Source organism: Syzygium oleosum, unplaced genomic scaffold (assembly GCF_021117445.2).
Source record: "Syzygium oleosum isolate NSW1041296 unplaced genomic scaffold, Sole_v2.1 Sole_v2.10, whole genome shotgun sequence".
In the NCBI taxonomy this organism is placed as follows: Eukaryota; Viridiplantae; Streptophyta; class Magnoliopsida; order Myrtales; family Myrtaceae; genus Syzygium; species Syzygium oleosum.
Genome location: NW_026607494.1, coordinates 6,040,999 through 6,067,359, shown reverse-complemented (window position 1 = coordinate 6,067,359; position 26,361 = coordinate 6,040,999). Strand labels below are relative to the sequence as shown.

General features: G+C 45.2%; 1 pseudogene; it reads right to left on the bottom strand.

Moving 5' to 3' along the window:
* Positions 1 to 239: 239 nt before the first annotated feature.
* On the bottom strand, positions 240 to 21,113 carry LOC115665005 (wall-associated receptor kinase-like 1; annotated as a pseudogene).
* Positions 21,114 to 26,361: the final 5,248 nt, after the last annotated feature.

The window sequence follows — 26,361 nt, the reverse complement described above, 5'->3', positions numbered from 1 at the left end:
TGTTGGTTAATTTATGATAGTGTTGGTAATTTATTATCGGTTCTTGACAAGCCAGTTACCAATCATGTTCTTTTACCAACATGATTGGAAATTTACGATAACTTTGAAATTCATCCCATACAAATTTTTTCCAATTTTTTTAGCCGACAGACCATAGAATTTTGTATGTTTATCTGAAACTAAAATCGCATATCGCATCACACTTTTCTCAGTAAGGGATAAAGGTTGATGCAATTAGAACGCTTGTTCCCAAGATTACACGAGCAACTCTAATATAATCCTCACAGTAACTGGATTAAAGACAAGTTTTCAAGGATCCTCGAGATGCAATAAGCCACTTCATGATATATTAGCAGGATGATTTTGCAGCTCTTTCTAATTGGCATATAAACAGCATTATAGTACTTACGCTAAAAACTGACGCTGAGCCAGAGAAATTTTAAAAGGGTACTGCTCAAACACTCTTTTGATCCCAACATCAGCAACGAGGAAACAACTTTAAAAAACTGTCTATAATTGGTGCGGCTTATATATTCGGGTCATTGGCCTCTGCCTGTAGAGCTTGAAATTGTTGCGGAGATGATGCCAGAAATTGCTGCCTTCACCATGATTCAGAATGTGCGAGTGGCTGCACGTCTGAAAATGTAGTTACACCTGTGTCCGCGAAAGACTTGCCGGATGTGAAACTAGAGTCACGAGATTCAGCGGCCTCGATCTTTTCTTGATATTGTTGGAAGCTCGAAAAGCTTTGGAGCTTCCTTATTCCCTCCAACTCCATTGCCACTTCTTTCATTGTCGGCCGCTTCCTCCCACTGGAGCTCAAGCACCTTCTTGCGAGGTTAGCAACTGTTGTAATCTCTTCTTTCTTGCTTGACTTCATAACTCGAGCATCAGCAATATCAAACAAACAATTCTGCTCCATCGAATTAATAAAATAGTCCGCGAGGCTCCTTCCTTCTTCCCCAAGCCAACTGACTGGCATTTGCCCGGTTAAGAGTTCAACAAGGACCACTCCAAAGCTGTACACATCGCTTTTGTCTATAAAATAACCTGTTTTGAAGTACTCTGGATCCAAGTATCCAAAAGTCCCCCGCACCAATGTGGTTACGTGAGTTTTGTCGAGGGATACAGACTTAGAAATACCGAAATCTGTGACTTTAGCATGATGTTTCTCATCCAAGAGGACATTGGTTGACTTGATGTTGCGATGATAGATGGGTATAGAAGCTGCCGAGTGCAAGTAGAATAAGGCTCCTGCGATTTCGGTTGCAATTCGTAGGCGCATGTCCCATGATGCGAGAAGGTCTTCATTCGGGTCATGTAGATACCGGTGAAGAGTCCCATTTGGTATGAATTCATATACTAAAAGCGGGATTTCTGTTTCCAAGCAGCACCCCATTAGCTTAACCACATTCCTGTGATTGATTTGTGAGAGAATGATGACCTCGTTGATGAACTCTTCAACTTTTCCCTTATCTATCAATTTTGATTTCTTAACTGCAACTATTTTTCCATCAGTCAGCATTCCCTTGTAAACAACACCTTGTGCACCTTGGCCGAGTATCCTATCCTCGTGGAAACGGTCGGTGGCCTTCTCTAAGTCCTTGAAGCGGAATAATTTGCTTTTCGCAACATTGCCTTCAGGTGATGAAGATAGATGTTGTTGCAACAAGAGACCCCACTGCGATTTAAAGTACTTCTCTTTCTGCTTCATTTCACTTCTTTTCATGATGACTTTGTATAACCACCATGAGGGAAGCAACATTTGCACTAATCCTCCAACGCTCGCTCCGAGTCCTGCATTCCGGATATTTAGCAGGGGGCAAAGTTATGAAAAAGCACCTGCTCGTAAGAGTCGACATTGCTGTGCTAAGCTATCTATCTATGAATAAACTAATTTGGAAGAAGGAAAACTATTAATCTCACATTGACTTATGGATATTTTTCCTTCGGCCAAGTAGCAATTTCTTCCCATCATAGGAAGCCACCAACTAATTATGAGAACCAATTGAAAATCCCATTGGGCTTTTTTTTAATTAATTTAGATTATTAAAGGAGATTGTATCAGAAAAGGCTTCTTAGCAAAATTGAATGTAATACAATTTGTTTGATGTCATGTAAACCATCTACTCAATTTAAAATGACTAATTTTAAAATGGTATCCATATTTCAATGTTACTCTTACTAAACTTTATCTCACCCTCATACTAGGATGTTCATCATACAGACTAAAATATATTAGTATTTTGAGAAGGAATAATTACACAAATGATCCCTAACTTTTAGCCCAATGTGTAATGTGGTCTCTCAACTTTTAATTTGTTCAATGTTGCTTCTGAACTTTTGGTACATATTCAATCTAACCCCTGGACTATATGAAAATGTTCAATGTACGAATGGATGACATTGCACATTCTACTAAAGTTCAAGGACCATATTGAACAAATTAAAAGTTCAGGGACGACATTGCATAATGGGTCAAAGTTCACAGACCATTTGTGTCATTTTTCCTTTAGGGAAAGTTACCCAATCAATTTTAAATATATTGTATGGATACCAATTTAATCCTAAACTTTTAAAATTTTCGCAATTTAGTCCTAAACCTTCATGCGAAATTCAATTGTAGTACTTCTAGTCAATTTTTATTGAAAATCATTGCGTGGCGGTCTTATCTTCACTGATCGTCTAACTTGACACACCGCAACGTTAGCGATTTCCGGTGAAAATTGGTCTAAAGGAAAAAAAATAGAGGCATTGGTTGATCGGGATTATGTGGGCATTAAGGGTAAAAAGGAAAAATCCTCGTGTTAGGTTTGACGTATTATATTTGTTGATGAGTAGATCGAGTTAAAGGGTATAAACTAATTTGACTACAATTGTAGGAAAAAATGTGCGCCCAAATGAAAGGGGAAATTACCGAAAAAGTCCCAAACTTATTACACTTGTGCTAATTCAGTCTTATAACCTTTTAATTGTGTCAATTAGTCCTAAACCTTTTCATCTTTTGACAATCGAATCCATCTTACAAATTTTGGGAAAAAATTATTGACGCGGCCCCTCACCTGGCCCAAATCTGGCGAGGGCATCGCGGCCCTTGCTAGATCTGGGCGACGGGCTTCATGGCCTTGCTTTGGCCGACAAGGACATCGCAACCCTCGTCCAAGCCTTCACCGACCACAAGGGCTGCGACGCCCTTGCTAGCAACGACCCACTCACTTGTGGCCGATGAGAGTTGGCCAATGATCCTTGCCGGCTCTTAGCACCTCCCTCGCCCCCACCCCCCCAAAATAAAGAGAAGAAAAGAAAAAAGAAACAAAAAAATTATTAAAAAAATATTCACATCAGCACTGATCGTGTTACAAAAGGCGGCTGATGTCCACGTCAGTAATTTTCGATCAAAATTGGCCGAATGGATTCAATTTACAAAACGTGGAAAAGTTTAGGACTAAATTTGCATAATTAAAAGGTTTAAGATTGAATTGATACAAGTACAATAGGTTTGGAACTTTTTTGGTAATTTCCCCTAGATCAAACAGCAAACTTGAATTCTGAAGAGCTATGTAGGAATATCGAACATCCGATCCACTGAAAACGCATTATGCTATATAACACTTTCTAAATTGCGGCTTTTATCACTTGGAGACTCCATGTTGCATTATTTAAATGATAGGATGTGATATTCGCGAATCTGGGTGCAGAAAAGATGGAAAGTCCTTGTTCATATCTCATGACAGATTGTGGAAATTTGCTTACCTATGAGGACAAGCTTGATTGTCTTGCTTCCGTCTACACAATCATAGGAACCTCGTCGATTCACACACTTTCTTCCAGGGCAACGATTGGTCGGATCTTCGCATTCATCGACATCTGAACAAAAGATGACAAATCAAAATTAGTGGAGCTTCGTCTCTTTATTGGGTGTTTGCAATTGCCCGTAAAGCTACTTCAGCCTCCAAATTGCTACTTCTCTTTATTAGTTCAGCGTTTCGATGATGCGTTTCCAATCATTGTTGTGATACAATGTAACTGGTTTTACCTTCGCATCCATGTTTAATATAGGGGTTACCGGTGAAGCCCATATGGCAAGAACACTGCAAAAACGGCATCACCTTGCGATATCCTAAATTGAAGCAGACTGTGCTGCAGTTATAGGAATCGTCGGAGATGAAGCCATCTTTGTAAATTTCTCGCGCAGCTTGGGAGGATTTAGCTATCCCCCATTCTAGCACCGCTGGGAAACTTCCACTGGCCATCAACTCATCGAAGTCTGTAGTTGAAGGTGCGAACTATGACCTATGTGACATTTTAAAATCTAACCCACTTGGGATTTATGAAATGAGTAGTTTATGGACGTGCTTGTAATTAGATCTCGCCCGAAATTGATCACTTCGGGAATACTAACCGTTAGGGAAAGGCTAATTAGGGATCTAAATTCGCGCGACCAAAGAACTCAATCGTGAACCGACTATCTACCATGAAAATTGTCGAGGTGACATTTTGAGCCAATAAAGGCCGATCCAAGGATAGTCAGGGATCAGTTCGCCAATGTCATATTAGTGGATCGCGGGTGATGCCGCTTGACCACGAAATGAATCGACGAATGACCCCGAACCTATGCCAAATGATCGTGCCCATCGGATCTAGCGATCGATCCTCGCAATTAAGTGACAACCGAGGTCGTCACGACCCGAGTAAACTTGTACATGGCTTGATTTAGTATCGGCCACGGGTCAATAAGGCGAATTACCCCAAAAGCCACCTGTTAGTTTGAGATTTCTCAAGTGGCCTTATGTAAAGTTTAGTCATTAAATTAGAGACCAAGTTGGGCATTGAAAATTTAGAAAGTCACGACAGGGTACTTGGACGATGTTGTCAATTGTTCGGGTAGCCTCGGATTTGCTCGAATCCTTTAGAAAAATTGAATTTCGGCGAGAAATGGAAAATGACCATTTTACCCCTGGAGATTTGTTAAGACCAATGTAATTTGGGAAGAGCATTTTGGTAATTTCGCTCTAGCCTAAGAATTAGAGATTTTTGGACAATTTTACCCTTGGACTTTTTGACAAATTCCCAAATTGCCCTTGGATATTTTGGAAAAGATTTGATCCGGACCGTTGATCTCAAGATAAGATCGAATCTGGACCGTCGATTGGAATTGTGAGAGAAGGGCAAGATGGTCAATTGCCCTTCAATTATTGACTTTGATTATTTAAACCCAAATCCTCTCTCTCTCTCTCTCTCTCTCTTTTCATTCTCTCTCTCTATCTCTCGGCTCCCTCCTCTCCTCTCACCGAACCGACCGCCCCCCCTTGCCGCACCGCCATTCGCCGGCCACTGCCCGCCGTGCCACCACCGCCCCGCCACCGAGCCACCACCATCCTCACGCCGCCGTCCCTCTCTCTCTCCCTCTCCCTCTCGGCGAACTCTCTCTCTCTCCTCCCGTGGCCGTGAGTGACCACGACCAAGGTAGCCGTCGCCACCGCCGCCGCTCGCCGCCGCCGTGTGCCGCCGCTTGCCGCCGATCAGCCATTCCCCCTTTCCACTCTAGCCGAGTTAGTCTAGAGTTTGGGTAAGTCGTTCCCTAAACTCTATTTAGGACTTTGGGTATCGACAGACAAAATTAGGGCTGAATCGGGTTGTTAGGCGACTGTTTAGGGGTTAATTAGAGGCCGTTTAGTGATTATATTAGTGGACCGACTTAAGGATTAATTATGGCGGGTTTATGAATAAATTATGTTGATTTCGTGGCTGTTTGGTGCTGAGTTAGATGCTGGAAAATTGGGAATTGAAATGACGGACATATGGTCCGATTGGGAGACGATTTGTGTCGGTTTGATGTATCGTGATGTGGCTGTGTCGTGGTGCTTGTTAGGGCTCGAAATATGCGTGGAAATGTAGAATTTGTGGTTGTGATGGTGGCTGTGACTGTGGGCCCGATGGCAGCCGTGATTGTTTGTTAGTTCGTGAAATATTTAGTTGAAATGTGCTTCGTTATATGCACGCTTGGGCCGAGTTGAAATTGACTATCAATTGACCGTGTTGGGTGTTTATTGAGCTTGAGAAATGCGTGGTTTGATGCATGCACGGGCCAAGAACGATTGGCCAGTATGTTGGCATGTGAGTGTTGAATGTGTGAACGGGTGAGAAAGAGATTGTGGTGTAACACGTGTGATAATGGAAATCCCTGAGGCGGTATCAATACGCGGGGAATTGATCCGTCCTGAGGCGGTACGACTACGCGGGACGATGCTCGGTATTACCGGAGGACGGCCAACCTGAGGCGGTATCATTATGCAGGTTGTGTCGTAGGTGGTGGGTGTTGAGCCTGAGGCGGTACTACTATGCGGGCAAGATACACGGCCTGAGGTGGTACCATTACACGGGCCCTGAAGTGTTGTTATGAGTTAGTCGCAGTGAACCTGAGGCGGTACTACTACGCGGGTCACTGGCGAATCAAGTGTAAGACGGTCGTAGTGAATCTGAGGCGGTACCATTACGCGGGTCACTGGCGAATTATGTGGAAAGAATGTGAGGAGGCCGGAATGAATGCATGAAATGTAATCAGAACGTACATGTGATTGAAATGGTGTTATTGTGACTAACGTGCAGGTTTCACGCTGGAAATGCCCAGGTAAGCATAATTGTATGCCTGCTATGTGATGGCTGAGTGTGTGATTGTATTTGTGATTGTCTAGAGGTACGTGATAGCCTAGGTGGGGTTTAGGGTGTGTGCTTACTGAGATGTATTCTTATGGTTGTTTCAACCAACAATTTCAGAACCCCGACCTGAGCGATGAATCCCTCACCGTTGCCGCCTGAGTATTTTGGAGTACCGGTGCGCACCGACCATAGTGTTGTAGAGTACCCGATAGATGGTAATCTGACCTGGGTTAAGCATACGACGGTAGTTTGGGTAGACATAGGACTACTCCTCTGGCAAGCCCACACGTATACCGCTTGGTTCTTTTGAGACGGGATAGATGAGTTTGGCCCCGTCTGTGGCTTCGATGTCCCCTTTGATGGAGTTGGGGACTGGGATCCATCATCCATACCTCCTCCGGATGGCGAGATGACTAGTTTGGAGACTAGTCTAGCGCAGTCAGGACTTCATCCTGCGCCTGCAGCATCGGAGCCTGAGGATGAGTCTGAAGAAGAACCGGTGCCTATACCTGAGTATGAGCAATGGCTCGACCCCGAGTTTGTGCCAAAGGACGAGTCTGATGAGGAGCCAGTCGAGGAGGAGAGGGTCGAAGTTCCAGCGGAATCGGGTGACATAAACAACCCGATTGAGATCGAGGCCGAGCCGGAGTCCTCAGAGGAGCAGACAGTTCAAGGAGATTTAGGTTCAGATGCAGAGGAATCAGACTCGGAGTGGACGCCAAGTAGGGGGTGTAGAGGTTAGCGTAAGGATTGAGAATAGGCTTTTTGAGGTATTCCATTTTTGGGCGATAGGATACCCAGGCTATCAATCATTTTGGATATCGGTGGCTTATAGTTTGGTGTGCTTGTATATATGGTGGTTTTGTAAATTGTGAATATTGTATAAGTTGGATAAGTAATGGATGTGTTTATTTTTCCCCTGTTTGCCCCAGTTATTATTATTATCCGGGTATTGATTATGGCTTTCGCTGATGGATAAATCTCTGATAAATTTAATTGGGTCGGCGATACCCTGGGACATCGCATTATTCAACCAGAGAAGTGTGTTGTGGGCTATATAGGGATTCGGCGCATGACATCACTGTTTGGTTTGGTATCAGAGCGAGGACCGCTCGATCTAAGTTGGTCGAAGTTTGGAGTGATAAGGGGCAGAGACCCTGGGGTAGTGATCTGGGGAGACCTTAGCAAGTCATAGGGTGGAATAAGCTACACGTGCCTCCAAATTGTTTGTTGTGATTGTTGGGTGAATTAATTGTTGTAATGATTGAGATGCAGGTGCGTCTGGACCTGAGGTAAGTTCACAGACCCTATTGAGTGTGGCATTATGCTGTGGTGATTGATTGCCTGCTGAGTGAATTATTGCGTTAATTCACTGCCTAGGGCTAGATTGACATAGTTGGCCTAGGTTTCTAATTCCTGAGTGGAATTATAGCAGGTAGTCGAGTGGTAGAAATCGTGAGGATGAGTTCGCGAGGTAGAGGAACTGGGGGTTCATCCAACTCGCGAGCCCGAGCCCGACCGGCAGAAGATCGTAGAATGGAAGCGGTCATGAGGACCCTAGAACAGATCGGAAATCTGATTGGACAGCAGACTCAGGAACGAGCTGCCACGATTGCCCAAGCTGCCGAGGCCGCTGCTGCCAATAATAATAATGAGAATCATGGGCAGGGGCAGATGAATGCAGATAGGCAAATGCACCAATTAGTGGAATAGTTTCTGAAATTAAAGCCTCCTAAGTTTGATGGTAGAGGCGACCTTGACAGTGCATCGCTATGGGTGGAGGAATTAGAAAAAGCGTTTGAAGTATTGGGGTGTACAGACGAGGAGAAAGTGACGTTAGTGGTATATCAATTGCAAGGAAATGCAAATGATTAGTAGAAAGCCACCAGAGGAATGATATTCCCTGCGGGTACTGCCCAGACTTGGGCGATGTTTGTAGAAGGCTTTAACGGCAAATATTTTTCTGAGAGTGCCCGGGAACAAAAATTATCTGAGTTTATGAGGTTGCGTCAGGGGCAGAGAACGGTGGATCAGTACGAGGCTGAATTTGCTCGATTGTCTAAGTTCGCCCCGAAAATGGTTGAGGACCCGTTGGATAGGGCCCGGAGGTTCCGAGATGGCTTGAAACCGGACCTTCGCAGCCAAACGATCTCATTGAATTTGAGAGGGTATAATGAGATTTATGATAGGGCTCAAGCGATTGAGTGGGATTTGGCGGATAGGGCCGCCGCTTCTGGGTCGAGGTTTGCCCAGGGTAGGGACAACCGTCAGTTAGGGAAGAGGCCAATGACGGGTAATCGACGTTTTGTCCCTCCGGCTAGAAGGAATATAGGGAAGCCGGCCCGTAATCAGAATGGTCCATGTCGAGTGTGCGGGGAAAGACATGGAAATGGACCTTGTCCAACCAGGGGCGGAGCATGTTTCGGATGTGGCGGATTTGGTCATCATGTAAGGTATTGCCCCAACCTCAGACAGAATAGATCGCCTGCATTGTCGCCACCCCGGAACGGGAACCAGACTGGAGTGACCCAGACAGCTAATCAGAATAGGCCACAGGCGCAAGGACGGGTGTACGCCATGGCCATAAGAGAAATTGAGAACGCGCCAGGGGTTGTCACAGGTACGGTTTCTCTGTGCGACCATGCTGCGTATGCTTTATTTGACCCCTAGAGTGTCACATTCATTTATATCTGAGCAATTTGTTGAGTTGATTGGTATAGAACCGCAGTCGCTTGATGTTGTGTTATGTATTACGACTCCCTTGAATGATAAGATGCTAGTTTCGTTGGGGTTCCCGAATTGTAAGATTGTGATTGGTGATAGGGAGGAAATGATTGATTTAGCGGTTCTAGACATGTACGATTTTGATGTGATAGTGGGTATGGACTGGCTGTCTAAGCAAAGGGCCGTAATGGATTGTAATAGCAGAGTGATCCAATTTAATCCTCTTGGACACCCGGAATTCAAATTTGTGGGAAATCGAGGAGGACCTTCAATTCCATGGATTTCGTCGCTAAAAATGACTAAGTTGTTGAATGAAGGGTGTCAAGGATTTCTAGCGGCTGTAGTTGATTTAACGGCTGAAGAGCCGAGGCTAGAGGACATAGCCGTGATGTGCGAGTATCTCGATGTTTTTTCTCAGGAATTGCCGGGATTGCCACCAGAAAGAGAGGTAGAGTTTGTAATCGAGTTGGCACCTGGAACTGAGCCAATCTCGAAGGCACCTTATAGAATGTCGTTGTCGGAGTTAAAGGAGATGTGCAAATGCAAGAGTTATTAGACAAGGGATTTATTCGTCCGAGTGCGTCTCCGTGGGGAGCGCCAGTATTATTTGTGAGGAAGAAAGATGGATCGTTGAGGTTATGTATTGATTATAGGCAGCTAAATCAGGTGACGATCAAAAATAAATATCCCCTGCCGAGGATTGATAATTTGTTTGATCAGTTACAAAGGGCTTCGGTGTTCTCTAAAATTGATTTAAGAACGGGATATCATCAGTTGAGGATTAGGAAGGAGGATATACCAAAGACAGCATTTAGGACGAGATATAGACATTATGAATTTACAGTAATGCCGTTTGGATTGACGAATGCCCCTGCTGCCTTTATGGACTTAATGAATCGGGTGTTTAAAGAATTCTTAGATCAATTCATGATCATTTTTATAGACGACATATTGGTGTACTCGAAGAGCCTAGAGGAGCATGAGTTTCACTTGAGTAAGGTGTTGCAGACTTTAAGAGAGAACGCACTGTATGCTAAGTTTAGCAAGTGCGAATTCTGGCTCAATCGAGTAGCATTTCTCGGACATGTGATCTCTGGGGAAGGAATCTCAGTGGATCCATCAAAGATTGAGGCGGTAATGAAATGGCCTAGACCAACGACGGTAACAGAGGTTCGAAGCTTTCTGGGTTTGACAGGATATTATCGTCATTTCGTGGAAGGGTTTTCGGCAATAGCGACACCATTGACACATTTGTTGAAAAAGGAAACGAGATTTGAATGGACCGACAAATGTGAAAGGAGTTTCCAGGAATTGAAGCATAGATTGACAACGGCACCGGTGTTGACTATTCCATCAAGACCCGGAGGATATGAAATTTATAGTGATGCGTCGTTGAAAGGATTGGGGTGTGTACTCATGCAAAAATGGGCAAGTAGTGGCCTATGCATCAAGGCAGTTAAGACCGCATGAGTTGAACTATCCGACGCACGATTTGGAATTAGCCGCAATAGTATTCACCCTGAAGATTTGGCGACACTATTTATGCGGAGAGAAATTTCAGATTTATACCGACCATCAGAGCCTCAAATATTTATTTTCTTAAAAGGAACTTAATATGAGGCAGCGTCGGTGAATGGAGTTGTTAAAAGATTACGACTGTGATATTCTATATCATCCCGGAAAGGCCAACCGGGTAGCTGATGCATTGAGTCGGAAGTCAAGCATCGCTCATTTGATGGTCAAGGAATGGGCATTGTTAGAAAAAGTACGAGACTCGGAGTTTAGATTTGAAGTAAGTCAAGTCTCGAGTTTGTTGGCCACGCTTAGGATTGAACCGGAGATCCAGGCTAAGATTAAGACCTTGCAGTCTACGGATCAAGAAATCCAAAGGATTCTGGAGATGGATGAGACCAAGAGAAAGCCGGACTTCCAGATATCCGAAGACGGGATACTGAAGTTCCGTGAGCGATTATGTGTGCCTGACGATGCGGAAATTAAGGAAGAGATTTTGTCAGAAGCGCATCGTAGTAGTTATAGTATCCACCCAGGTAGTACCAAGATGTATCAGAATTTGAGGCAGTACTATTGGTGGAATGGTATGAAGGTAGATATAGCCAGACATGTGGCTAAATGTCTGACGTGCCAGCAAGTGAAGGCACAGCATTGTAAGCCCGGGGGATTATTGCGACCCTTGGAAATCCCAGAATGGAAATGAGAGCATATAACTATGGATTTTGTAACGGGATTACCAAGGAGCCAAAGAGGCCATGATACTATTTGGGTGATTGTCGACAGATTGACAAAGTCGGCATACTTTTTTGCTGTGCGAAAGGACTTCGCATTAGATCGGTATGCTGAGTTATATGTGCAACAGATAGTTCGTTTGCATGGGGTACCGGTGACGATTACCTCAGATCGTGATCCTAGGTTTACCGCCAATTTTTGGAAGAGTCTGCAGACGGCATTAGGATCAAAGCTGCAGTTCAGTACAGCTTGCCATCCACAAACAGATGGTCAGTGTGAAAGGACGACTCAGACTCTAGAGGATATGCTTAGGGCATGTGTATTGGATTTCCAGGGTAAGTGGGAAGAGCAATTGCCCTTAGCAGAATTTGCATATAATAATAGTTTTCAGCAGAGCATCGGAATGGCGCCCTTTGAAGCGCTATATGGCAGAGCTTGTAGAACGCCCGTGTGTTGGGACGAGGTAGGAGAATGGAGTATAACCGGACCAGAATTAGTTCAACAGTCAGTTGAGGCTGTTAAGGCAATTCGCGAAAGGCTGAAAATAGCTCAAAGCCGTCAAAAGAGTTATGTAGACAGAAGGCGAAGACCTTTGGAGTTTTAAGTAGGGGATCACGTATTTCTTAAGGTATCGCCCATGAGAGGACTGTCCAGATTTGGTAAGAAAGGAAAGTTGAGTCCGAGGTACGTGGGACCTTTTGAGGTTTTAAAAAGGATTGGAGATCTAGCTTATCGCCTTGCACTCCCGCCGAATTTGTCGCAAGTGCATAATGTGTTCCACGTATCAATGTTAAGGAAATATGAACCGGACCCAACTCACGTGTTGAATTATGAGGAGATAGAAGTCGATGACAGGGTGTCATATGTCGAGAGACAAGTAAGGATTGGAGATCGGAAAGAACGGGTTCTAAGGAACAAGACGATCCCGATTGTCAAGGTTATTTGGGAACACCACGAGACTGAAGGCGCGACATGGGAAAGTGAAGAGCAAATGCAGCGTCAATACCCCCACTTGTTTGAGTAGTTAATGTAATTTGTAAATTTCGAGGACGAAATTTTTATAAGGGGGGAAGAGTTGTGACATTCTGAAATCTGACCCACTTGGGATTTATGAAATGAATAGTTTATGGATGTGCTTGTAATTATATCTCGTCCGGAATTGATCACTTCGGGAATACTAACCGTTAGGGAAAGGCTAATTAGGGATCTAAATTCGCGCGACCAAAGAACTCGATCGTGAACCGACTATCGACCATGAAAATTGTCGAGGTGACATTTTGAGCCAATAAAGGCCGATCCAAAGATAGTCAGGGATCAGTTCGCCAATGTCATATTAGTGGATCGCGGGTGATGCCGCTTGACCACGAAATGAATCGACGAATGACCCGGAACCTATGCCAAACGATCGTGCCCGTCGGATCTAGCAATCGATCCTCGCGATTAAGTGACAACCGAGGTCGTCACGACCCGAGTAAACTTGTACGTGGTTTGATTTAGTATCGGCCACGGGTCAATAAGGCGAATTACCTTAAAAGCCACCCGTTAGTTTGAGATTTCTCAAGTGGCGTTATGTAAAGTTTAGTCATTAAATTAGAGATCAAGTTGGGCATTGGAAATTTAGAAAGTCACGACAGGGTACTTGGACGATGTTGTCAATTGCTCGGGTAGCCTCGGATTTGCTCGAATCCTTCAAAAAAATTGAATTTCGGCGAGAAATGGAAAATGACCATTTTATCCCTAGAGATTTGTTAAGACCAATGTAATTTGGGAAGGGCATTTTGGTAATTTCGTCCTAGCCTAAGAATTAGAGATTTTTGGACAATTTTGCCCTTGGACTTTTTGGGAAATTCCCAAATTGCGCTTGGATATTTTAGAAAAGATTTGATCCGGACCGTCGATCTCAAGATAAGATCGAATCTGGACCGTTGATTGGAATTGTGAGAGAAGGGCAAGATGGTCAATTGGCCCTTCAATTATTGACCTTGATTATTTAAACCCAAATCATCTCTCTCTCTCTTCATTCTCTCTCTCTATCTCTCAGCTCCCTCCTCTCCTCTCACCGAGCCGACCGCCCCCTCTTGCCACGCCGCCGCTCGCCGGCCACCGCACGCCGTGCCACCGTAGTCCCGCCACTGAGCCACCACCATCCTCACGCCGCCGTCCCTCTCTCTCTCCCTCTCCCTCTCCCTCTCGGCGACCTCTCTCTCTCTCTCCTCCTGTGGCCGTGAGTGACCGCGGCCAAGAAAGCCGTCGTCACCGCCGCCGCTCGCTGCCGCCGCGTGCTGCCGCTTGCCGCCGATCAGCCATTCCCCCTTTCCACTCTAGCCGAGTTAGTCTAGAGTTCTGGTAAGTCGTGCCCTAAACTCTATTTAGGACTTCGGGTATCGATGGACAAAATTAGGGTTGAATCGGGTTGTGAGGCGACTGTTTAGGGGTTAATTAGAGGCCGTTTAGTGATTATATTAGTGGACCGACTTGGGGATTAATTATGGCGGGTTTATGAATGAAATTATGTTGATTTCGTGGCTGTTTGGTGTTGAGTTAGATGCTGGAAAATTGGGAATTGAAATGACGGACATATGGTCCGATTGGGAGACGATTTGTGTCGGTTTGATGTGCCGTGATGTGGCTGTGTCGTGGTGCCTATTAGGGCTCGAAATATGCGTGGAAATGTTGAATTTGTGGCTGTGATGGTGGCTGTGACTGTGGGCCCGATGGCAGCCGTGATTGTTTGTTAGTTCGTGAAATATTTAGTTGAAATGTGCTTCGTTATGTGCACGCTTGGGCCGAGTTGAAATTGACTGTCAATTGGCCGTGTTGGGTGTTTATTGAGCTTGAGAAATGCGTGGTTTGATGCGTGCACGGGCCAAGAACGATTGGCCAGTATGTTGGCATGTGAGTGTTGAATGTGTGAACGGGTGAGAAAGAGATTGTGGTGTAATACGCGTGATAATGTAAATCCCTAAGGCGGTATCATTACGCGGGGAATTGATCCGTCCTGAGATGGTACGACTACGCGGGACGATGCCCGGTATTACCGGAGGACGACCAACCTGAGGCGGTATCATTACGCGGGCTGTGTCGTTTGTAACATTCTGAATTTCGACCCACTTCCGGGATCAATATAGTTGATATTATTTCTCATTTCATTTTGGTAAGTCTCACCCGGAATTGATCACTCTCGGGATACTAACCGAAAGGGAAGGGCTAATTAGGAAACGGTACGTGGACCAGGGACCCGATCGTGAATTGGGCACCGATTCCGAGAAACGGTGAGGAAATATTTTGGGCCAATGTGGGCCGATCCTAGGAAGGTGACGGATATGGTTTGGCCAACGATGTACGATCGGATCGCGGGTGATTCCGCACGACCGAAAGTACACGTGGCGAACAAAGCCTGAACTTAAACCGACCGATCGTGACCTTCGGCACTAGTGATAAATTCTCACGTTTTCCCTGTCATCGAGGCCGTCACGATTCGACTATCCCTAGGTCGATACGCGTAACTGCTAAACAGCCGCCCGTTAATCAGAGACTTTAAAATTTGAAATTGAGCGATTTTGATTACGGAAAATTTACCCGGACTTGGGTGTCGATTTTCAAGGTCGTATACGACTATTTTGCAAGGCCGGCGTCGTTTTAGAGTGGCCACGCATGTTTGGAGTGGGTACGGTCGAAAAATGGAATTTCGACCCGGAAGTGAAAAATTACGGTTTTACCCCTCCAGGCTGTGAAGTTGATTTTTAAGGCCGTATGTGATTATTTTTCGAGGCCGATGTTGTTTTAGGGTGGCCACGCATATTTGGAGTGTGTATGGTCGAAAAATGGAATTTTGACCCGGGAGTGAAAAATTACTGTTTTGCCCCTCAAGACTTTGAAGCCGATTTTCGGGGGCGTAAGTGACTATTTTGCGTGGCCGACGCCATTTTTGAGTGGCCACGTATATTTGGGGTTGGTACGGTCAAAAAATGGAATTTCGACCCGGGACTGGAAAATTTCTGAATGCCCCTGTGCCCAATTTTCACTATTCCGAATTTGGACCAATTTTGGGCAATAATTGAGGATTAAGTAAGTGGATAATTATTAGAATTATTGAAAGACCAAAAGGCCCATCAATTATTGGGTAAGAATGTATAGTGGCCATTAGATTGAAGGGCAAAAGGGTCCAACACACCGGATCGCGACACGTGGCAATCAACTTTTGACCCATTAAGACCACTTTGACCGGCCATTCTCTCTCTCCCATCTCCATTTTCGTTGGCCCCTCTCCTTCCCCGTTTCTTCTTCTTCCTCGGCCGTGAAGTCACCGCCGGAGCCGCTCGCCGGAGCAAGCCACCACCGCCGTGCCGTCGCCGTACGCCGATCGCCGCCGGCCAGCCGTTCCCCCTTCCCGCTCTAGCCGAGTTAGTCTAGAGTTCGGGTAAGTCACGCCCTAAACCCTATTTAGGATATCGGGTATTAACGGACTCGTTTAGACGCAGTTTAGGGTAGTTTAGGGGTTGATTAGGGTGTTGATCGTGGTTATTGGTGGCTGATCATGGCTGTTAGTGGCTGTTGCGTATTGGATTAGACATTTGGGAATGGGTTTTGTGGGTTGAAGATCCATGGATGTGAGCTAGAACTTGAATCTTGGTTGTTTGGGGGTGAATCTCGGATTCGTGACTACTGTACTCGTCCGGTTTGCCATTTTTGTGGAGACTTTTAGGGGCCGAATTTGAGGAAGTTTCCTTCATGAAAGTTGCTCCCAATATCTTGAATTATAACATATTTTAAATTTGGAATTTTTGGAGGCCATTTGGGTTGTACGAAAACCCATTTTCAGACCGTATTGAAACCGCCCGGAACACTGTTTATCCCGACCTTCTTGTCTTGTCGAATTTTTATAAAATTTTCCAGATCTATTTTTGATAAACTTCCTTCACGAAAGTTGTTGGTGACTCTCTTTTCTATGACATGTAAAAATTTCAAAGCTTTTCAAGGTGATTTGGGTGTTGAAAGAAATGTATTTTGAGGACAAAACAGTCTGTTAGAGCGAGCTGATTTTGGTCTGATTTCGAGGAACAAAAAGGCATGGTTGCAGATTGAACCGGATTTCGTGTTCTTCATAAGAAATGTTTATCAAGATGTTTTTTTATGATATATCCAAAATTTAGAATTTTTGGAGTTCGTATATGCGATTGTATGGTTTGTGATTGTTGGTTGATTCTGGATTGTGTCTTGGGCTGAATGTGGCGTGATTGTGTGCCGAGAGTGTGTGGCCATGAGGCGTGATGGTGTGATTGCGCATTGAGTTCGCGTGCCAAGCATGGGTGATCGTGTGGTGTTCATGTGGCGAGAATGTGTATTTGTGAAGTGTATGTGAAGTGTGCGATTGTGTGTGGCCGTGTGTATATGTGGCCATGTGGTATGTGTGGTATGAGTGGAACGAAGGCACGAGAATGTAGGATTGGCTGGAAAAGTGATATCGTGAGGCGTGTTCGTTTACGCGGGGTGAGTCCGTCCTGAGGCGTGTTCGTTTACACGGGACGATACCGTCCCTGACGAGGTGACGATGCTCGGCCTGACGGGGTGACGATGCCTGACGAGGTCAGAAGACCGTTGGCCTGATGCGTTTTACGCGTGCGCGGTAGAAGGAAAGTTGAGTGTAGGATTCCGTCCTAAGGCATGTTCGTTTACGCGGGACGATGCTGTCCCTGACGAGGTGACGATGCCCGGCCCGACGGGGTGACGATGCCTGACGAGGTCTGAAGACCGTTGGCCTGATGCGTTTTACGCGTTCGCGGTAGTGGTGGAAAAGTTGGGAATGAGCTGGACCTGGCTTGACGTGTGAGGATTGCGAAAGTTGACGCATGGCGTGAGTTAGTGTGCAAGTGTGGTTGTATCGTGTGATGTAATGCTCGATTATGGGGTAAAAACTGCTAGGCATGGTATGGGACGTGCCCAAGTGGGTTTTGCTTTATAATCGAGGCATGGGCGATTGTGATGTATTGATGCATGTGAATTCATATTACACGCTTTGGTTTTGCGACATGAATGATGCATCATTGTGGCATGTTGGCTGTATTATTATTTGGCGTGCAGAGAGGTGTATGAAGAATCCCAGGTAGGTTCGCGTGTGATTGTTAGTATGATTGGTTATTTGTCAGATTGTTAGTATGATTGGTTGTTTATGTCTGGAGGTACGTGATAGCTTAGGTGGGGCTTAGGGGTGTACTTTTTGAGATGTAATCTCATGGTTGTTTCAACCAAACATTTCAGAATCCCGGTCTGATCAATGAACCTTCTGCCGCCGCCACGACGTTTTGCAATACCGTTGCACACCGACATTAACGTGGTAGAGTACCCGACAGACGAGCAGGAGACTCAGGAGGATTCAGATTCAGAGGACGAAGAATCAGACTCGGAGTGGACGCCAAGTAGAGGGCGTAGGGGCAAGTGTAAGGGTTGTGGAATAGGCTTTTAAAGCATACTATTTTTGGTGATAGGGTACCCAGGTTATCGATCCTTTTCGATATCGGTGGTATGTAGTGTGGCGATGCGGTGTGCTTGTATATATGTGATTTTGTAAATTGTGGACATTATATAAGTTTGAATGAAAAATGAATATGTGCATTCTCCCTGATTACCCCAGTTATTATCGTCCGGGTATTGGTGGTTTCCGCTGTTGATATAAATCTCTGATAAGTTTAATTTGGGTCGGCGATACCCTAGGATGTCGCATCATTCGACCAGAGAAGTGTGTCGCGTGCTCGAAGGGGTTCGGGGCGTGACATCGTAGGTGGTGGGTGTTGAGCCTGAAGCGGTACTACTACGCGGGCAAGATACACGGCCTGAGGCGGTACCATTACACGGGCCCTGAAGTGTTGTTATGAGTTAGTCGCAGTGAACCTGAGGCGGTACTACTACGCGGGTCACTGGCGAGTTGAGAATGAGATAGTCGCAGTGAACCTGAGGCGGTACTATTACGCGATTCACTGGCGAATCAAGTGTGAGACGGTCGTAGTGAACCTGAGGCGGTACCATTACGCGGGTCACTGGCGAATTATGTGGAAAGAATGTGAGGAGGCCGGAACGAATGCATGAAATGTAATCAGAACGTGCATGTGATTGGAAATGGTGTTATTGTGACTAACGTGCAGGTTGCACGTTGGAAAGGCCCAGGTAAGCATAATTGTATGCCTGCTATGTGATGGCTGAGTGTGTGATTGTATTTGTGATTGTCTGGAGGTACGTGATAGCCTAGGTGGGGTTTAGGGTGTGTGCTTACTGAGATGTATTCTCATGCTTGTTTCAACCAACAATTTCATAACCCCGACCTGAGTGATGAATCCCCCACCGCCGCCACCTGAGCGTTTTGGAGTACCGGTGCACACCGACCACAGTGTTGTAGAGTACCCGATAGATGGTAATCTGACCTGGGTTAAGAAAACGACGGTCGTTTGGGTAGACATAGGACTACCCCTCTGGTAAGCCCACATGTATACCGCTTGGTTCTTTCGAGACGGGGTAGATGAGTTTGGCCCCGTCCGTGGCTTCGATGTCCCCTTTGATGGAGTTGGGGACTGGGATCCATCAGCCATACCTCCTCTGGATGGCGAGATGACTAGTTTGGAGACTAGTCTAGCGCAGTCAGGACTTCATCCTGCGCCTGCAGCACCGAAGCCCTCGGGGGCCGAGCATGAACCAGAACCTGAAGAATCGCAGGCGGGGTACGATCCAATGGACGTGGATCTCGAGGCGATTCCAGAGGAAGAACCAGAAGAGGAAGAACCCGAGGTAGAACCTGAAGAGGCCCCAGAAGATGAGCCTGAGGATGAGTCTGAAGAAGAACTGGTGCCCATACCTGAGTATGAGCAATGGCTCGACCCCGAGTTTGTGTCAGAGGACGAGTCTGATGAGGAGCCAGTCGAGGAGGAGAGGGTCGAAGTTCCAGCGGAGTCGGGTGACATAAACAACCCGATTGAGATCGAGGTCGAGCCGGAGTCCTCAGAGGAGCAGACAGTTCAAGGGGATTTAGGTTCAGATGCAGAGGAATCAGACTCGGAGTGGACGCCAAGTAGGGGGCGTAGAGGCTAGCATAAGGATTGAGAATAGGCTTTTTGAGGTGTTCCATTTTTGGACGATAGGATACCCAGGCTATCAATCATTTTGGATATCGGTGGCTTATAGTTCGGTGTGCTTGTATATATGGTGGTTTTGTAAATTGTGACTATTGTATAAGTTGGATAAGTAATGGATGTGTTTATTTTTCCCCTGTTTGCCCCAGTTATTATTATTGTCCGGGTATTGATTGTGGCTTTCGCTGGTGGATAAATCTCTAATAAATTTAATTGGGTTGGCGATACCCTGGGACATCTCATTATTCGATCAGAGAAGTGTGTTGCGGGCTCAATGGGGATTCGGGGCTTGACAACCTATCTCCCAAGAAGGCATATGCGCATTTATTCTCTGCTGTTTTGTTGTCCGCCCGGAAAGTGACACTGAAATCTTGAAGATCCAAGGTATTAGTGGTGTAGCAGCATCCGTCGCTGCCTGAACAATTCATTTTACTAACGATGTTGTGTTGTTTTTGGCATTTGGACTGGCACCCTATGATAGCAGACTTTGTGTCATCCAATAGAGCACATATGTTGCAACCAACGGCGGCGAAGACGTTCCTCGACTCAGAGAAGATGAACTGGCTTCCTTTCAAGCTCACAGGCACGAAGCTTCTATTGCCCCCACAGCTCACATTCGACGAGAAGATTATAGGAAGATTGACGCTGATCATGCCGTTCGTTCCACCTTGGTCATCGGGTAGCGAAATTTTGAGCACCCTCAAGTTGGCCTTGTTCAGTATGGGGATGGTGCCGTTGCTGCTTTCCTGGCAGACGATCTCGTACCACTCATTGAGGAAACACCCGGTTCCAATCCCGAAGGGGAAGGGAATGGCAACGCCACCACATGTTTGGGGGCAATTACCCTTCACCAGGGGAGCTGCTAGTGATGCTTGCTTATGAAGCAAAAGTGATCCTAGAAGCAGAAGAATCTGAAACATCCTTTCTCTTGCTTCTTTTGTCAGGAAATCGTGGACCTGTTCGAGGAATGAGCGGAGGGCAAAGTTACTTATAAGCCATTTTCGTCTGTCGTCGTGGACCCTAGCATATTTGAGGATACTTCTTTGAGCAGAATCGTCAAAGCTTCAGATCCTTCCTGGAGTAGAAAATTCTCCACTGAAGTGGTCACCTATTTTGGCGGCCAAGCGAGAAGGATGTCTCGATCGGGTTTGCTTTGATGGCAATGGCGACTGTTATTTTTCAATCTCACAGCTGAATTTGATATAGAAACTCATCAGATAAACACAAGATAATAAAATGATGAGACTCGGAGATATTTCCTTTTGTTCCCCGTTGAAATGCCTCCTTTGAGAAAGGCCATCAGTCTCATTTTCAGATTAAAGGACTTTGAAGAGTCGTTCTTTGTTCTGGAGTAACATTAGGACAGGGCTTGAAAGGTGCCAAGAAATGGGGAATTTCGGAAATATCTGTGCGTGTCCTCGTCGTGTGCCCCACTGTATTATTCTCTAGCTGACCATGACAGGACAGTGAAACCGAAGCAATATACTGGTTCATACCGAACAAGTAACTGTAAATACTACCGCAACACATTAGTAAATATAATAAAAAAAAGGTCACGTTAGCATTTTCTTTCTTATTAAATAAGTTCTTTTTTTGATGTGTAGTGCTTGGTGAACGCCACACGGGGGGAGCTTTTGGCCGTAATAATAAAATGACACGTCAGAATGTTTTAGTAGCTAAATTGGAAGAGTTAATAGAGAGAGCATTCATTGCACTAATTTGGTAAGTTCTAGAACTTAATTGGTGGATTATGTTGATTTTTGCCCATTAGTGAGCACACAGAGAGCTTTTGGCTGTAAAAATCAATTGTGTGGCGCGCTCGTGAATTCTATCTCAAAGAAATTGCAAGTGTTTTGGAATCGTGACAAAGTCTTCTCCTAAGAATTTGTGTCTTTTTTTTTTGGCACGATTGATAGAGATTGTTTTGTGAAAAATTGAATGGGCTAAACACTCTAAGTTATTGGCATAACTGGAGCTGGGAAACACTTAGAACGTTGTAACTTGATTGTGATTGTAATTTCTATTTTATCCCCTTGATCTATCTTGGAACCCTGTGTTGCTCTCCAGTGGAGTCAGTCACACCAACCAAACCACTTAAATATGGTGTCCAATTAATTTTCTTGTTCTATCTATTAAACTTTTCGATCGCTTGGTTTCACAATAATTGGTATAAAAGATAGGTTAGGCTGACTTGAAGTAGATTGATTGTGACGGAAGAAGGAAATGTGAAAATCAACAAGTTTGATGGGAAGGATTTCAGTTTTCGAAAACGCCTATTCTGGACAGGAAGAGAATGGCGACGTTCCCGCATGTTTCCACACGGTTACACCTTGCAAGTCCCGGTGCAGCTCCGGATGCTTGTTCCGTGGGGGAAACCGGAAGCAAAAGAATTCGACATGATTTTCACGTCTCGTATCTGCGTTGACCTAAAACTATGGAGAAAGGAGGACATTGGCCAAGACCCTAAGTAGTGTTATTTACGTGGAAGAAGGGATGGATTTTCTTGTATTGTACGCATTGTCTTATTACAGCTCTGTCACGTCCTAGTATCTCGGAGGATGCTTCCTTGAGGATAGTAATATCAAAGCTTGAAAGGTAGACGACACCAATTAAAGCAGCAGCTGAGTGTGACTTCTCCCAATGTAGGGGCCATAACTTTCTCCTCGACTTTCTCATGAGAAATACTTGGAACGTTATCAAGATGGATGACCTTTTGTCATGGATTCCGTTAAGCACGTCAGAACCGAGTGACAAAGAAAGATTGAATTCGATAGCTTTTAACCCTTGAAAACAAAGTTATATCGGGAAAATTGTCAAATCAGTCCTAAACCTATTGTACGGCGGCCAATTCAGTCCTAAACCTTTTAATTTTGCCAATTCAGTCCTAAATCTTTTAAATTCTTGCCAATTGAGTCCTTCCGGCCAATTTTGGCCGGCCGGCGCTGACGTGGCAATTTTTAATTATTTTTTTTCAATTTTTAAATCTTTTTTTTTCTTTTTCTTCTTTTTTTTTCTACTGTCTCCCCTCTGACCGGTCCGGTGACCGGCAGCCGGCCAGAGGGGAGGGCCGGGGAGGCCTTTGGCGAAGCTCGCCCCACCGGCCACCGGCGAGGGCGAGCCTCGCCGGCCCTTGGCTGGGCGAGGCGAGGTCGGCCTGCGCCTCGCCGTCACGACCCAGTGCGACGGCGAGGCTCGACCTCGCCCTCCCTCGTTGCGATCCAGCGACGGCGAGGCTCGACCTCGCCTCGCCTCGCCTCGCTGCGATCCGAGCGACGGCGAGGCTCGACCTCGCCGTCGTGACCCAAGCAACGGTGAGGCGAGGCGAGGCGAGGTCGAGCCTTGCCGTCGCCCCGGGTCGCGACGGCGAGGCTCGACCTCGCCGTCGCCCGGGACGCGACGGCGAGGCTCGACCTCGCCGTCGCGATCCAGGCAATGGCGAGGCGAGGCGAGGCGAGGTCGAGCCTTGCCAGATCTGGGCGAGGCTCGACCTCGCCGTCGCGACCCAGGCGACGGCGAGGCTCGACCTCGCCTCGCCGTCGCGACCCAGGCGACGGCGAGGCTCGACCTCGCCTCGCCTCGCCTCGCCCAGCCAGGGGCTGGCGAGGCTCGCCCTCGCCGGTGGCCGGTGGGGCGAGCTTCGCCAGAGGCCTCGCCGGCCCTCCCCTCTAGCCGGCTGCCGGACTGGCCTGAGGGGAGACAATAGAAAAAAAAAAAAGAAAAAGAAAAAAAAAGATTAAAAAATAAAAAAAAAATAATTAAAAATTGCCACGTCAGCGTTAACCGGACGGCCGGCGGCCACGTCAGCGCCGGCCGGCCAAAATTGGCCGGAAGGACTCAATTGGCAAGAATTTAAAAGGTTTAGGACTGAATTGACAAAATTAAAAGGTTTAGGACTGAATTGGCCGCCGTACAATAGGTTTAGGACTGATTTGACAATTTTCCCGAGTTATATCCGTCTAATAGTTTCTAATCCGCGAGCACGAATGCAAAATTGAAACGATTATCACAAGTAGACCAACTTTTGATGACCCCGCTCTTGTATTCCCACTTGTTTTTTCTTTTCTCCTTTTTGAAAAGAAAACCATTTTCCACAAAAAGAATCTCTTTTAAAATGGCAAAATCTTCCAACAAATTTATACTAAGACGACCAAGACATTTTCTCTTTACGAAAGAAATGGGCTTTGGCATCTTTTCAATCTACAAAGGAGAAAGCAAAAATCACTTTCCCTAAAGCAAAAGTGGTTTCCTTTATAACTTGTTTATGCGATGTGCGTGTGTCACGGTCTTCTCCTATTATTGAAGCAGGAGTAATCTTTATTGTTTTTAGTCCAATGCTTTTCATGCTCAAGCAATCAATAAAAGCACTCGGGAATTTTTTCTTTTGGTCCCCTGTTTACACCAAAATCGGCATGGATGTCAAGTCGGTTTAATGTCAAAATCCGACGGACAATGGAGCTCAGTCGTCTGCCGAAGTACGTTTGGATAAAATTCGGGAATGTAGTAAGCGTGAATGGCACCATGTCCCGAATTCTGTGATTGGAGAGAATCGGTAATTTTACCGAAACATGAAAAGTTTACATTTCGGGAAATGTTGAAGCTACCGAAAATCGGCAAGATCACAACCCGGCCACATGAATCGTGACAACAGGAAGTTATGAGCAAAAAGCGGAGATAGTGAGCACGAGCAGATCGTGGGAGATTATTTATCCAAATTGGAAGTCATCCCAGCGGTTGAGATCAAGTTTTGGTGGACAATGAAATTGGAAAACGTGGGTAGATAAGGCAGTTATTGAAAGCGCCAAGATTCAAAGTTCGAAAACAAAGAAGTAACCGACAAGCAGTTACAGGATAGGAGGAGATATAAATACTCAGAAGAAAGAAGAAAAGAAAAAAAGACAACAATGCAAAAACACTCAAGCTTATATGCACTTTAGTTTCCTCTGCACTTTTACTTCCTGCGTTTACAGCTTCCTGTAGCTTTAGTTAACCTTCAAGTCCTTTACAGCTTTCATAGGAGTATTGTAACATAGTTAGAAACTTTGTTGATCTCAGATCCATTTTCAATCCACTCAATTTCTACCCGCTTCCATATAACCCTGCACTACACTCTGTTTTTCGCCACGATTTTCCTAGAAATCAAGCCACAGAACCTACTTTAATAAAAACCGAAAATCGAAGTTTCGGTGAAGGATATTCCTCGTTGTAAAGCGAGCAAACACCCCCCAAAACAGGTAAAAAGATGTACGTGAATCATGTGGGAAGTCTTTTGCTTCCCCAATGAATGAGATTGCGCCCCATGCACTTGGATTGAAGATGACTAAATATGATTCTTGCTTTAAACTAGTCTTGTTAATTCGCTAATGCTCTGGATCATGCTGTAAGAAGTATGCTGAACTCTTGGCACTGTTTTATTTCTTATTTTCAGTAAAAATAAATATAAGAAACTATTTATGGTACCGACGAGGGGAGAGAGAGACTATATAGCTGATTTTTTTGAAAAAAAAAACAATTAGGTCCAAAGAAATTTTAAGACCAAAATCCAAAAATTGTTCAGTCACAAAAAGTAGTGCATTGTGATCACGAGTAGTCTTCCCCAGAATAAGGACATTATCAATGGGGTATCGCATGTGAATATCTAGTTAGCGTTAGTATCTGGGATTTTTTTTTTCGCTGGTCTAACTTCATACATAGGAAGAGAATTTGAAACACCAAGTTCGATATGATTTTCGCGTTTCGTATGTACACGGACCTTAATTTATGGAGAAAGGGGATAGGGGCCGAGTCCCTTAATACTGTTATTTAAGTGGAAGAAGGGAAGAAATTTTCACATGCTGTACTCTCAGATGTATCTTTCGATCATGCACCTGTTCATAATTTGAGATATGCTGAAGCTTAATGACTTTAATAAAGTTGACTCGATCATGTTTTTGAAACTGAAATTAGATCGCAGCTCTTTTCGACACTGAAAACTAACCGACGCATCGAACTGGCCAAAGGTTGACACAAGCAGGATGCTTGTTCCCAAGAGTGCAAGTGCAACTCTAATAATGTATTCCTCACAATAAGCTGCAACATTTTCTTGATACATGAACTGGAAAGAACAATCCATCTTGTTGAATGGTCAAAACAGCAAGTTCCCCCGATTTGTTGACTAGTCTACAAGGTTTCTTCCTTCGTCCTCGCTCAGCGAAGGGATTGGGTTCTGTCCCGTTAAGAGTTCAACAAGGATCACTGCAAAACTGTACACGTCTCTTCTCGTCTGTAAATTGGCTTGTTTGGAAGTACTCACGAGCCTGTCCTTGTGGGTGATAATGCCAGAAAGAGCTGCCTTCACCGTTGTTTCACGATGTGTGAATGGCTGCAAATCCGAAGATGTTGCTAAATCCAAGTCCACACGATAAGACTCCCTCGATCATAGAAATATCGAAGCTCGAGGACGTCAAGTCCCATCTACATGGAACCAATTTGCAACTAAACTAACGTAGACCGGCATGGTGGGATCCAACGGATGACTTGTTGATGGTGGCCCCTGGGGTCTTCAATAACGTTATCCCCTGAGAACTTGTATGAGAACAGTTCATTGACTTAAAGTCTCCAACAGTGATAGAATAGAGAG